The sequence below is a fragment of the Schistocerca gregaria genome, chromosome 4 (genome assembly GCF_023897955.1).
Source record: "Schistocerca gregaria isolate iqSchGreg1 chromosome 4, iqSchGreg1.2, whole genome shotgun sequence".
Lineage (NCBI taxonomy): Eukaryota > Metazoa > Arthropoda > Insecta > Orthoptera > Acrididae > Schistocerca > Schistocerca gregaria.
Window position 1 is genome coordinate 450,205,612 of NC_064923.1, and position 15,677 is coordinate 450,221,288.

A 15,677-nucleotide genomic window follows, 5' to 3' on the forward strand; every position below is an offset into this window, starting at 1 on the left:
TTCGGAGGTTTTTAAATGTTAATAACAATCACCCTGCATATACAAATCATTTTTATTCGAGTACAAAAATTATAGTTGGAATGCGTCCCTTGCCAGAAATACTAAAAAGTTGTCACATTTCTGCCACGGACCTAGAATACTGTACGGAATGAGATGCCTAGTCGAAGCTCTGCACTCGAGTCTACTACGCCTCTCCTGGACAGATGGTAAGTGAGACGTTTCACATTGCAGTCATCCTGGCTCAGCAACAAGTGGTATTATGCTGTGTCAAGGGAAGCGTATCTTGCATTGCAGTGTTTTTACGCCTGCCTCCGTAAAAGTGCGGTGGTCTCCTTTTGTTACGACGCTGCAGAGTTCACTGTTTTACCAATGCTACCAGGTCCTTTTCCTTTGCGTTTCTTCCAGACACTGTTGTTCATCATTGTTGGTTCCAATTCGTCCTAACGAAGTACTGCAAAAATTTGTCTTAGGGTCTAAACTAAACTAAAACTAAACTCCTCCCGAACAGGCCGTGAAGGCCCAACGGTACTGATCGGCCGCCGTGTCATCCTCAGCTCATAGGCGTCACTGGATGCGGATGGGTATGTGTTCAGCACACCGCTCTCCCGGCCGTATGTCAGTTTCCGAGACCAGAGCAGCTACTTCTCAATCAAGTAGCTCCTCAGTTTGCCTCACAAGGGCTGAGTGCACCCCGCTTGCCAACAGCGCGCGGCAGACCGGATGGTCACCCATCCAAGTGCTAGCCCAGCCCGACAGCGCTTAACTTCGGTGATCTGACGGGAACCGGCGTTCCCACTGCGGCAAGGCCGATGACTGTCTTAGGGTCTACCGAAATGCAATCTAGACCAGAAGATTCATCCAGCTGGAGAACCTTGTTGCCTAATGACAGATGAGCTGTTTAAATGGAGCAGTAAGGAGTCGTCCACTAATGGCATACGTGATTCTTCGAATTCTGAAAATTAGTATCACACCATTTATACCAGTTTAGCTATGATTAGTTTTATCTGTAATAGTTGTTAGTATTTAAATATATAGCATACTTAGACATTTAAGTCATTTGAGTCACTTGAGTACATTTGCATTCATTATAACCTTATTAAGAGTAAAAGCTCCACCAATTTCTCGAACGAGTTGGTGCTGTGATTAAGACACCTGACATCCATTGGGGGGGAACAGAGCTCAAAGCTAGTCTGGGGATCCAAGTTTATGTTTTCTGTAGTTTCCTTAATTTTAGTAAGGCGATTGCCGTCTTGACGTATCGGATAAAAACACAGTCGATTTCCTTCCAATCCTGCCATATCACATCTTGCTCTTCATTGTCTCATGCGACGTTAAACAGTAATCTCACTTTCTTCGTACGCTATTCCCTGTTCAACTACTCATCTCCATTAAGAAGTGTTAGTATGTTGTGTTTTAACTACGTATGTTGAAACTTCCCCTTTGTATGTAAAGAATGACCGTGCTGGAAAAACTCTTACGTTATTTGATTTTCAAACATCTGAGCAAAACTGAACATACTCAGACAGTTCTCTCTTTACTTATTCTGATCATCTCTAAACTGACACACAACATTTTTAGCGCAACGCAATCTGACTGTCAATAATCCCTAGGAAAGAATGGCCCTGACAATCAATAACACATACCTTTCATGAATCACTTACCTCACAAATATCTTCGTTACTCAAACTACTGCAATACAGCGAGCGCCAATACTGCCAGCTAAATAAAAGATGCTAACTACTGATAGACATAGTTAGCAAATGAAAGATTTTGACAGAAAAATAATATATTTACGTTAATAGTGTTCAAAAGTCTATATCGTCCGCTCATAGTAATCTCTCAAGACTCTGGCATCTCTCCCCCCACATCCACCACTGCTGGCGGCTCACCTCCAACTGCCCAACGCTACGCACTGTTCACATCCAACTGCCCAACAATACACAAGCGAATATTCCAACAATGAGTCCAGCCAGCCACAGACTGCACACAGCGCACTCAGCGATTTTCATACAGAGCACTACGTGGCGTTACCAACATAAAAACCTAAACAACCAACTTACAATGTTTTTATTCGCTTGACAGTGAAACAAAGTGTAAGACAAAAAAAGGGCGCGTCACGAAGCAATTACTCGAATGGGTTGGAAATCGGTAGATAGCATGTACCTGTACACATACAGACAAATAAACTATTTATTCGAGAGAAAGAGCTTCATAAACTGAGCAAGTCAATAAAGCGTTGGTCCACCTAAACGCCCTTATGGAATCAGTTATTCTGCTTGACATTGACTGATAGAGTTGTTGGGTGTTCTACTGAGAGATATCATGCCAAATTATGTCCAGTCGGCGCGTTAGATCTTTAAAATCCCGAGCTGGTCGGAGGGCTATGCCCATAATGCTCCAAACATCTCAGTGTGGGAAAGATCCGGCGACCGTGATGCCTAAGTTCGCCAAGCACGAAAACGATCAATAGAAACTCTCGTCGGGTTCGTAAGGGAATTATCTTGCTGAAATGTAAGCCCAGGATTACTTGCCATGAAGAGAAACAACGGCGTACAGAATACCGTCGACGTACACTGTGCTGTAAGGATGCCGCGGATGACAACCAAAGGGGTCCTGCTATGAAAAGAAATGGCACCTCAGACCTTAAGTCTTGACTGTCGGGTCGTATGGCGGGCGACAGTTAGTCTGGGGAATCTCCAGACATCCACACTCGTCTTCGCTGTCATCGGGTAAGCGGGTTCAAAATGGTTCAAATGGCTCTGAGCACTATGGGTCTTAACATCTGTGGTCATCAGTCCCCTAGAACTTAGAACTACTTAAACCTAACTAACCTAAGGACATCACACACATCCATGCCCAAGGCAGGATTCGAACCTGCGACCGTAGCGTCGTGCGGTTCCGGACTGAGCGCCTAGAACCGCTCTGCCACACTGGCCGGCGAGGGTAAGCGGGCCTCATCAATGAACACAGTTCTGCTCCAGTCAATGAAATTCCAAGCCGAAGACGTGTCTGTAGACACCGCGGACAGCGGTGGGGTACCAACCTGACCGTAGGCCGCCAAATGGCCAGACAACCAGGAGTGATGGGCTGGGATGCTAATTCTTTTCACAACAGGACCCCTTTGGTTTTCACGTGCGGCACCCATACAGCGCCGTACGTTAAGACAAGCCATCCTGGGCTTACATTTCAGCAAGATAATGCCCGCACGCACGCTCTGTGAGATTTTACTGCCTGTCTTCGTTCTTGTCAAACCATATCTTAGCCTACAATATCGCAGGATTTGTCCTCAGTTGAGAGCATTTGGAGTATTATGGACAATACCCTCCAACCAGCTCGGATTTTGACGACGTAACACTCCAATTGGACGGAATTTGTCACGACATCCATCATGAGGACATCCAACAATTTTCGAATCATTGCCAGTCCGAATAAATGTTTGTATAAGGGGCAGAGGTGGATAAAGGCGGTTTTGACTTGCTCAGTTTCTGAAGCTCTTTCTCTTTAATAGATCATCAATTTTCTGCAGTTGTAACCATCTGTTTGTCTGTACATATACATCACATCTACTGATTTCCGCCCTATACTAGTAATTCGCGTTGCGTCTTTTTGATTTCATTAGTGAGTGTTATAGGAGGAAAGAAATTGTAATCAACTTTTACAAGGAAGCTGTATTTAAAATGGTACGATGCCCAAGTGTGACGTGCACGCTGGCCGTTTGTAGTTTACTAAATAGCACACTGTAATTAATGTAATAAGGAACATAGTAGCCTTTTACACTGTTCATTTAACTATCGATATACATAAATAAGTTTAATTACACATAGCACTCGTTTTCATTTAAAAATTCACCAGTGGAATGGAAGGCCTTATACGGAGGAAATGATTGAATTACAAATGAAAAGCACGATGCATATTCTATAGTAGTAATTTATTTTCTTGGCGGTTTTCGGCTTAGAAGGCGGTCATCAGTCTGACTGACTATCGTCATCAAAGAACGAATAACATTCGTGAATAACATTGAAGATCATGTTAACATCTTGAGTGAGGTACGTCACCAAGAGTGAGGTACGTACACTGAGTAACATCATCTTTGACGGTGCAATGATGACGTAATCAAAAATTTTTACGCTAAACAGTAGATAAATAGGCTATAAGTGCAACAAATCAGAAAAAAATGAACACTTAACTCGAAGACATAGTGCTTATATAACAACCTAAATGAATTTAAAAGTGTATAGGTCCCCATTGGCAAATGTTCAGCTATTTTTGAAATACCTGGATTCTTTGTTGTGCTTTCTGTCAGACAAAGGTAAAATCATTGTTGTAGGAATTTCACTGTATATTTTCTGAAAGAGTCCAATAGAAAGCTTGCCCTTGAAGTATTACTTGGTTATTTCAATCTGATCTCAATTCTTGATTTTCCTACTCGCTTGGTACTTGAAAGCACCACACTGATAGCTAATGTTTTTGCAGACAAAGATAAATTCAATCAAAAGAAAACTTTTCCTGTTAAGAGTGGTCTGTCTGATCATGATGCACAGTTAGTTACAGTACATGACATAGCTCTATACAGTATTGCAAAACAGTCCTCCAAAATAGTCCTTTCAGTTAACGATTTAACAACTGAAAATTTTAGAGAAAGCTTGCAACAGCTAGACTGGGATGAAATGTACAGGGAACTTGTTTCATGATACCTTTGTGAGTATATTTGAGAATAGTTTCCCTAAGAAAACAGTGAAATATAAATCTAAGAAACCATCTACAAATCTGTGGCTTACTAAAGGGATAAAAAATATCTTGTAAACAGGAAAGGGAAATGTATCTTATAACTAGGAGGAGTAATGATACAGAAACAGTGAAACATTATAAAAAGTTACGGTACTGTATTCAGAAATGTTATTAAAAATCCAGAAACATGTGCATTGTGTCTGAGGAGAGTACATCTGGTAATAAAATTAAAACGATTTGGAATATTGTTAAAAGCATAACACGGCAACCGAGAGCACAGGAAGACTGTATGTATATGAGACTCAATGAAAAGTTTGTTAACAAAAAGTCAGAGGTAGAAAACATTTTAATAATCATTTTTAAGTGTTGTAGAGAAAATAGGATCCAGCTATTCATTAGAAAATGCAAGGCAGTGTATGGAAGAGGCAATACGTATGTAATCTGATAAAATTGAAAGCCAACCCACCTCTCCTACTGAAATTAGGAAAACAATAAATTCACTCAAAAGTAAAAGCTCGCGTAGCATTGATGGCATTTCCAACAGACTACTAAAAGCTTGTTCCCAACAGATAAACAGGATTCTCAGCAACATATTCGGTATCCCAATGTAAAAGAGTATTTCTTCAGATAGACTGAAATATTCTATTGTTAAACCATCGCATAAAAAAGGGGATAAGTCTGATGCTAACAACTACCGCCCAATCTTACTTTAGACAGTTTTATACAAAATTCTTGAAAAAGTAATGTATTCAAGAGTAGCATCAATACTTGTAAAAATGAAGTACTAACAAAATCTCAGTTAGGTTTTCAGAAAGGCTGCTCTTCACTATTCTGGGTTAAATCAGACTTTGGCAGAGTAAGAGGTGAATTATGCTGCCAAAGAAATCTTTGGCCGTTTGCCAAATAGCTTTAAAAGCCTGACAGATAGCCAACCAACGTTTAAAAACAAATTAAAAGAATTTCTAAATTACAACTCCTTCTACTCAATAGATGAATTTTGAGATTTGAAGTAGTAACTGAGAAAAAAGTGATAGTAATTATACTGTGCAAAAAATTATGTTAAACTGGCTCAACCACATCTTTGCGAAATGTCATATTCATGATCTAAGAAACAAATATTGATGAAATGCAATGTTCCAATAAAATTAAATTAAAATGTGAGAAGAGTAGTGAAGAATAGCTTTAGCAGATATGTTCGATATGGAATGTGATACAGAAACATACTAAAAGATAAAATTCACAAATGCAGCATTAGAATATATGGAGTATATAAACAAATACAATAAAATAAATAAATGCAGGAGAAATGGAGGAACAGAATGGAACAGAATGAAGAAGACAGTATGCGAAGCATTGTAAAACTGGGAGGATTAAGTGAAGTTTAAGAGAAGTGTGTTTGGTTATTTAATATTAAGTCGGGACTGGGGACAGATGTCTGTTGATTTCCAGGGCTTACAGTGCAGAAAGTTTTCGGTCTTAGGTTAGGACTGTGGTTAGTAGATGTGGCCATCACTCGGTATATTTTCAGCAAATATGGAGTCATAATTCTGCAACCACCAAGTGCGTTCATGTTCAGCCAATCTAGGTGCTATTTCTCTGCCTGACTAACAATTATAAAACTTAACACTGCGTCATCGGCTGCCATCTCTCGGCCAGCACTTCAAATACGCGACCCCCGCCCCCCAAGTTTCGCCGCCGCGTTTCCTACAGCCGCCACGGCACCATGACAGCACTGCCACGAACGGTTACGCCGCTGTCAATGAGACGCAGCTCCAGCGCCGGGTATACTTCATTTCGAACATTCATGCGCTGACCCCATTTTATGTGTTCTCCTGTTGAAATGAGCGTTTGGCATCATTGGCCGGGAGGCCCCTTACGGGGCAGGTCCTTGGTGTAGGTCTTATTACATTCGACGTCACATTGAGCGACCTGCGCGCCGGATCGGGATGAAATGATGATGAAGACAACACTCAGTGCCTGAGCGGAGAAAATCCCCGACCCAGCCGGGAATCGAACCCGGGCTTCTTAGGACGACAGTCCGTCACGCTGACCATTGAGCTGTCGGAGCGGACGTTCTCCAGTTTAATAATATTTACAGACTACCATAGTGGTCAGGACACGACATCCTCAGAATACACATTGTATTGAAGAGTGACACGTTTATAAATCTTTTCTATTTGCATATATTTCTACATTCAGATCTACTGTTAGCAAGTGACACTGCAAATTCAGCAACAAAATTACCTATTGTTTTTACTATTTGATATTAGACATAGAATAAATTAATATCTGAATTCTCTGTTCATGAACGGCAACTGTTCCTCGCTCCTGTATCCACTTAAGAACCACACGTCATGCATAGTTAGACATAACAATCACAATAACAACAAATAATTTTGCATACCCCACTGTTGGCTACTAACTGGGTCTTAAAATGATTCAAATGACTCTGAGCACTATGAGACTTAACTTCTAAGGTCATCAGTCACCAAGAACTTAGAATTACTTAAACCTAACTAACCTAAGGACAGCACACACACCCATGCCCAAGGCAGGATTCGAACCTGCGAGTGACATTATACTGAGTGCACTATCCGAAAATTACCTCGAGCAATTAAACAGAGAACCCGACTCGTGGAGATAACATCTTGGACCTACTGATAACAAACAGACCCGAACGTTTCGACTCTGTAACTGCAGACAGGGAATCAGTGATCATAAGGCCGTTGCAGCATCCCTGAATATGGAAGTTAATGGAAATATAAAAAAGGGAGGAAGGTTTATCTGTTTAGCAAGAGTAATAGAAGGCAGATTTCAGACTACCTAACAGATCAAAACAAAAATTTCTGTTCCGACACTGACAATGTTGAGTGTTTATGGAAAAAGTTCAAGGCAATCGTAATATGCGTTTTAGACAGGTACGTGCCGAGTAAAACTGTGAGGGACGGGAAAAACCCACAGTGGTACAACAACAAAGTTAGGAAACTACTGCGAAAGCAAAGAGAACTTCACTCCAAGTTTAAACGCAGCCACAACCTCTCAGACAAACAGAAGCTAAACGATGTCAAAGTTAGCGTAAGGAGGGCTATGCGTGAAGCGTACAGTGAATTCGAAAGTAAAATTCTATGTACCGACTTGACAGAAAATCCTAGGAAGTTCTGGTCTTACGATAATTCAGTAAGTGGCTCGAAACAGCATATCCAGACACTCCGGGATGATGATGGCGTTGAAACAGAGGACGACACGCGTAAAGCTGAAATACTATACACCTTTTTCCAAAGCTGTTTCACAGAGGAAGACCGCACTGCAGTTCCTTCTCTAAATCCTCGCACAAACGAAAAAATGGCTAACATCGAAATAAGTGTACAAGGAATAGAAAAGCCACTGGAATCACTCAACAGAGGAAAGTCCACTGGACCTGACGGGATACCAATTCGATTCTACACAGAGTACGCGAAAGAACTTGCTCCCCTTCTAACAGCCGTGTACCGCAAGTCTCTAGAGGAACGGAAGGTTCCAAATGATTTGAAAAGAGCCCAGGTAGTCCCATTCTTCAAGAAGGGTCGTCGAGCAGATGCGCAAAACTATAGACCTATATCTCTGACGTCGATCTGTTGTAGAATTTTAGAACATATTTTTTGCTCGGGTATCATTTCGTTTTTGGAAATCCAGAATCTACTCTGTAGGAATCAACATGGATTCCGGAAACAGCGATCAAGTGAGACCCAACTCGCTTTATTTGTTCATGAGACCCAGAAAATATTAGATACAGGCTCCCAGGTAGATGCTATTTTTCTTGACTTCCAGAAGGCGTTCAATACAGTTCCGGACTGTCGCCTGATAAACAAATTAATAGCCTACGGAATATCAGACCAGCTGTGTGGCTGGATTGAAGAGTTTTTAGCAAACAGAACACAGCATGTTGTTATTAAATGAGAGACGTCTACAGACGTTAAAGTAACCTCTGGCGTGCCACAGGGGAGTGTTATGGGACCATTGCTTTTCACAATATATATTAATGACCTAGTAGATAGTGTCGGAAGTTCCATGTGGCTTTTCGCGGTTGATGCTGTAGTATACAGAGAAGTTGCAGCATTAGAAAATTGTAGCGAAATGCAGGAAGATCTGCAGCGGATAGGCACTTGGTGCAGGGAATGGCAACTGACCCTTAACATAGACAAATGTAATGTATTGCGAATACATAGAAAGAAGGATCCTTTATTGTATGATTATATGATAGATGAACAACCACTGGTAACAGTTACTTCTGTAAAATATCTGGGAGTATGCGTGCGGAACGATTTGAAGTGGAATGAACATATAAAATTAATTGTTGGTAAGGCGGGTACCAGGTTGAGATTCATTGGGAGAGTCCTTAGAAAATGTAGTCCATCAACAAAGGAGGTGGCTTACAAAACACTCGTTCGACCTATACTTGAGTATTGCTCATCAGTGTGAGATCCGTACCAGATCGGGTTTACGGAGGAGATAGAGAAGATCCAAAGAAGAGCGGCGCGTTTCGTCACAGGGTTATTTGGTAAGCGTGATAACGTTACGGAGATGTTTAACAAACTCAAGTGGCAGACTCTGCAAGAGAGGCGATCTGCATCGCGGTGTAGTTTGCTCGCCAGGTTTCGAGAGGGTGCGTTTCTGGATGAGGTATCGAATATATTGCTTCCCCCTACTTATACCTCCCGTGTAGAGAATAGAGCGCGCACGGAGGCCTTCAGACAGTCGTTCTTCCTGCGAGCCATACGCGACTGGAACAGGAAAGGGAGGTAATGACAATGGCACGTAAAGTGCCCGCAGCCACACACCGTTGGGTGGCTTGCGAACTATAAATGTAGATGTAGATGTAGGTGTAGATGTAGACCGTAGCGGTCGCGCGGTTTCAGACTGTAGCGCCTAGAACCGCTCTGCCACTCCGGCCCGCAATTGGGTCTTATGTCTTCTGTTTAAAACACACTGGACTGCAATGTTCCTTATGTAGTAGAAAATCGTATAGCTGCTGTATTTCAGTGTTTTGGCTATACAATATGATACCCGTCCTAGGTACCATTTCATGCAAACATTGGAAGTATCAGTGGAGGGAACATACAGGATAGGTATAATTTTCAACTTTTGTTTACTGTGCAAGATGTCGTCATTCAGGATTGGGTTATAGCCGTTGGTTGACACGGTATATTTTATTGTGTCTAACTCTGCTTTGAAATATTCTTTGGACTTGTGAACAGATACGATACGGTGCACCATTGAGTGAAAAGCTGACGTTCGCATGTTACTGTTTCTAATTCCTGAAAGAGGCATCTACAATATAATTTTGGATGTAATTCATAGAGTTCAAAACGTTGCCGTTTTCGGTCATGTGATGCATTATCATCTTTCTCTAATATATCCATTAAATACAAGCGTATATACATACCTCAAAAAAAGGATGTAATACCATAGAGGTTTCTGCAATTGCTTCATATAGTACACCCTTTGATGTCTGTACAACTACTTATTAACAAAATAAACATAATTCCTTCATTATCTTATCCTGATGATTATCAGTCTATAGTAGTGAATATGCACTCCCCAAACACGGATTAGTTCTTCCAATCAGTGAGACATTCTCTGGATGAGAACATCAAGTTTACTTTCGGGCGTGAGGTCCCACTCCTCAATGACAGCTTCAGTGAGATCCTGATTCGGAGACTGTGCCATGGCCACCTTCAACAGGTCCCACGCATGATCAGTTGCATTCATGTCTGGGAACTGTGTTGGTCAATATATTCTGTTGATGTTGCATCTTTGGAGATACTGAGGACTTGCATTGTCATCGACCAGGATGAAGTTATCACCAACTTCACGTCTGTTGGGCCTTACAATAGTTTGTAGGATCTCTTGGAGGCATCGGGGACCAGACAAATTGCTGTAGATTGGAATTGCCACCCAGAACATTACAATTCCACCTGCAAACAGATAGATTTCCTGAACGTATGGACGTTCCTGGTGTCATCTACCACTTCCCGAGACCCTAACACGTCTGGTCTCGCCAGCAAACACGACATTACTACAGTCTGCAATGGTCTAATGTTGATGTGCAAGAGCCCAGCTACTTTGATTGCGTTGGTTCCTTTGACTCAGTGCAAAACTTGTCATTGGCCTTCTGGACTGAAGGCCAACCTCAAGGTTTGGTCTGAGATACGAATCCCTGTTGCCTGGGAGAAGACATTTCCAATATTTATGTGAGTTGATGTTGGACGCCTGCGAACGGATAGTTGGAGGAAACGATCCTGCTTTGTTGTTGTGATACAAGGACGACCACTGCGAGATCCTTCATTCAAATTTCTCCTCACCTTTGGCACGGCACTGTGAGTGATGTGTGGCCGATGGACAATATCTTACTGTGTAATATCTGCTGAAAGTAAAGCCACCATCCTTACTCTGTTAAAGTGTTGTATGCCTCTACCTGGCATGTTACTGCAATGCTGAACACAACTGAATGAAGCTGTTTTTGACAGTGGAATGGTCGCGGTGTGCCGCTAAGGCACTGGTATGTTAACATGACTGAGAAACGGCCACAAAGCATTCCAGTGATAAACACCATCCAGTAAATGGTCTCTAACTAGATAATTCATCAAGTGCCTAGGTCGGTGAGACCTCTAGTATCGTTGACTTAATTAATTTTACCATAGTATTCCAAACTCTTATTGAGCAGTTTATATGCTGTATCTGTGACGGTAGTACCTTCAATGACAGTATTACACATAGTTTTAATTTGCGAACGGGTAGGGTTACAAAGTTCTGGACGCTTCAGATTCCGTAGTAGTACTCTATCACAATCCGTAAGTAAAACTTCCTTGTTTTCTGCTAGAACCGGCTGCGAAGAAGAAATTTTTGTTTAAAATAACATCTGAGGAGAAAAAATATATATGGGAGAACAGTTTTAAATGCGTTATTTTTAAAGTTAAAACGGACAGTGAGAACGAAAACGAAACCACATATTTTCACATCACAGCACTACATTTTCTTTCTCGCAGTTTGTATTAACAGCAAAGCTGTACATTGTTCTTCAAGAAAAAATTTAGCATATGTCCGTTGAAGTGTTTATTAGAGTAATCGATCAAGAAATTTTTAAGATTTTTGCTAACAACAAATCTCCTTTGTATATTGTATATACATATTAAAATTTATGTATCTGAGTGCTTATTAGAATATCGCCAAAAATTTGAAAATCGGTCAAGAACTTTTCGAGATTTCTGGTAACAAAGTTAAACATCGTCTTTTCCCAAAATATTAGTATAGATATGATGCCTTTCTGTAACGTACTCATCCAGTAGAAAGGCATATAGAGAGTGGCCAAGTCAGACACTGGGCGTCAGAATAGAAAGAGGTTTAAGGTTAATAAGAGCGCATATAAAACACAAGTGGTTTATTTGCACAGAGATACATGCGCCCTACATAGTGATGCACAGATTTAAAATCGATCCGTCGTAGATGGTGGCCAAGACCAGACAGAATCTCAAAATGGCTTTTATATTCAACTCGCTTCAGGCTTCAATACAGCCTCTTAAAGGACGCATAAAAAATAGTAAACTACATCCTAGAAACTCTCTGTCATGCAAAGATTCTATAGGCCTTCTATATGTTGGCAAACACATGAACATCTGTTTCTACTAGCGTCCGTTATGACATATTCGCGGCTCTTCAGTCCACGGATATTTTTTCTCAAAGGAAACGGCTCCGTCTGTTCCTTTCTTCTTTTTCGTGCCTCACTCCTCGCTAACGTAGGGGCAATAAGTGTAACCTTGAGCCCCGCACATCAGTTCTGCATGTGGTGCGAACTTTACCCGTCTTAGGCTGCCAGCTCGACTTTTTCTACATCCGGCGAACAGAGAATTCAGCAACGTCCTGCAGCTGCGCACGCCGCCGCGCGGGACGCTACGACGTGATACTACGCTCACTTTGCTCAGTAAATGGGTTTCGCAGTAGATGTTACACGTGGTAGACACGTTGAAGATTATAAGGATAAAGCGGGTAACTAATAAAGACGTGCTGAGACTCGTCGGGTGGAATAGAACTTAATGGCACGATCATACCAACATAATGGATTGTTTGATACGACACAAGAAGGTGAGCAGAAGTGATCCGTAGAACTGCCATCCAGTATCCTCGGCATCCATTTGTTGTAGAATTTTAGGGCATTCCCTGAGCTCAAACTTCTACATCTACATCTACATCTACATAGATACTCCGCAAGCCACCGTACGGTGCGCGGTGGAGGGCACCCTGTACCTCAACTAGTCATTTCCTTTCCTGTTCCACTCTTAAATAGAGCGATGGAAAAAGGACTTTCTATATGCCTCCGAATGAGCCTTAATTTCTTGAATCTTACCTTCGTGGTCCTTACGCGCAACGTATGATGGCGGCAGTGGAATCGTTTGGCATCAGCTTCGAATGCCGGTTCTCTAAATGTTCCCAATAGTGTTTCTTGAAAAGGATGTCGCCTTCCCTCCCGGGATTCCCATCTGAGTTCCCGAAGCATCTCCGTAACACAAAAGTGTTCTTCGAACCTGCCAGTAGCATATCTAGCAGCCCTCATCTGAACTGCTTCGACGTCTTCCTTCAATCCGACTTGGTACGGATCCCAAATGAGGTACCGCGAACAGAATGATTTCATTCGTGCCAAACAAAATAGCTTTCGAAAACATTGGTCAGTTGGAACGCAACTTGCTCATTTCTCAGAAAACGTCTTGAAAGCCAAGGATCAAGTCAGTCGAGTAGGTGCTGTGTTTCTTGACATCCAGAGATCATTTCACGCAATGTCAAATCTAGACTTATTGCGGAAAGTATGACAGTATGGGGTATGAAGTGGAATTTGAGACTGATTGCAGATTTCTTGGTACTAAAAAGGACACAGAATATTATCTTGGGTGCAGCCTTATCGATGGATGTAGATGTAACTTCCGATGTTATCCGTGTGGGACGGAAATCAGTAGATGTAAACTTCACAAATTGAGCAAGTCAGTAACGCGTTGTTTCACTTCTGGCCCTTACGCCAGCAGTTTTTCGGCTTGGCAATCATTTATAAAATTTTTGGATGTCCTCCTGAGAAATATCGTGCCAAATGCTGTCCAACTGGCGCGTTAGATTGTCAAAATCCCTAGCTGCTTGAAACGCCCAGCCAATAATACGAGGGCGAGTCAAATTAAAACCTTAAATTTGTAATAACAAATCGAAATTTCGCGCCGTTATCCTGTAAGTTGGTAAGCGTGCTACAAACAGTGTGCAGAATGGCCTGTAGGTGGCAGCATAATGCAGATGCACACGTAACGTCGCAGTATCAAGGTAAAGATGGCCACCCCTCTTGCGACTGGCACCAGGGAAGAACAGCGTTCTGTTATTCGGTTTTTGCGTAGTGAAGGTGTGAAACCTATTTAAATTCATCGACGAATAAAGGTTTAGTACGGTGGTGCATGTTTGTCACAGCAGTAAGTCTACGAATGGAGTAGGAAGTTTGCAAATGGTGTGACTTCAGTGGAAGATGCTCTTCATCCAGGTCAGGCACAACGAGTTGTGACTCCACAGAACATTGCAGCAGTTGAAGCCATAGTGAAGGAAAACCGCCGAGTGGCACTGAATGACACTGCAGCATGTTTACAGATTAATCATGGGTCAGCACACCTCATTGTGCAGTTTCACAAAGTGTCTGCAAGATGGGTGCCACAGAGGCTGACTCCTGAAATGAGAGAACGACGTGTTGATGCTTGTGAAGAACTTCTTCGGCACTTTGAACGAGAAGGTGATGGCTTCCTTGCAAGAATCATTACTGGGAACTAAACCTGGGTTCACTTCCACCAGCCGGAAATGAAGAGAGCGAGCAAGGAATGGCACCATTCCTCATTACCACAACGAAAGAAGTTTCGAACAGAACCATCAGCAGGGAAGGTTGTGCTGTTTTGGAACGAAAAAGGCGCCATTTTGGAGCATTACATGCCTAGAGGGGCCACTGTCACCAGTGCATCATACACAGATCTCCTAAAAAATCATCTGCGGCCTGAAATCAAATCAAAGCGAGGTGGATTGCTGTCAGCAGGTGTCCTTTTGCAAGAAGAAAATTCAAGGACCCACACTGCCCGTACAACAATTGCAACAATCACAGACCTGCATTTTGAGTGTCTTCCTCATCCACCATACTCACCAGACCTTGCCCCAAGTGATTTACATATGTCTGGACCACTCAAAGACGCAATGAGAGGAAAGAAGTTCCGTTCTGATGAAGAGGTACGCCACGCAGTGCATGAGTGGATGAGCGGACTACCAAAAGAATTTTTTTTCTAAAGGAATTTATGCAGTTTGTAAGAGCTGGAGGACTTGCATTCAGCATGGGGGAGATTATGTTGAAAATTGATACAGCGTTGTACCAACTATGCACAATAAATAATATTTTTAAAAATATTTAAGGTTTTCATTTGACTCGCCCTCGTATTCTGCGCTGTAAGGGTGAAGCAGATAACAATCCAAGGGCTCTTACTATAAAATTAAATGGTGTCCCAGACTATCACTCTTGGTTATCGCGCTGTATGGCCAGCGACAGTCAGGTTAGTATCCCAGCGCTGTCCACGGCGTCTCCAGACAAGTCTTTGCTCGTCATCAGGGCTCAGCTAGAAGCGGACTCATCAAGGAAGGCAATTCTACTCCAGTCATTGAGATTCCTGGCCGAAAACGCGTTGGAAGCGCCCCGGATTTTGACGGATCCATAGCACCAATTGAACAGAATTTGGCACGATATCGGTCAGGAGAACATCCCACAACTCTGTCAACCAATGCGAAGCCGAATAACTGTTTACTTAGGGGCCGGAAGTGACCCAACGCCGTATTGAGTTGCTTAATATTAAATCTACCGATCTGCGTTCCATTCGTATAATTTCTTCGTGGTGCGTCTTTTTTTTATTTTCTAACAG

At 42.2% G+C, this 15,677-nt stretch overlaps 1 pseudogene; it reads right to left on the reverse strand.

Annotated features, from left to right (window-relative positions):
• Positions 1 to 696: 696 nt before the first annotated feature.
• On the reverse strand, positions 697 to 814 carry LOC126268393 (5S ribosomal RNA; annotated as a pseudogene).
• Between the last annotated feature and the right edge of the window lie 14,863 nt (positions 815 to 15,677).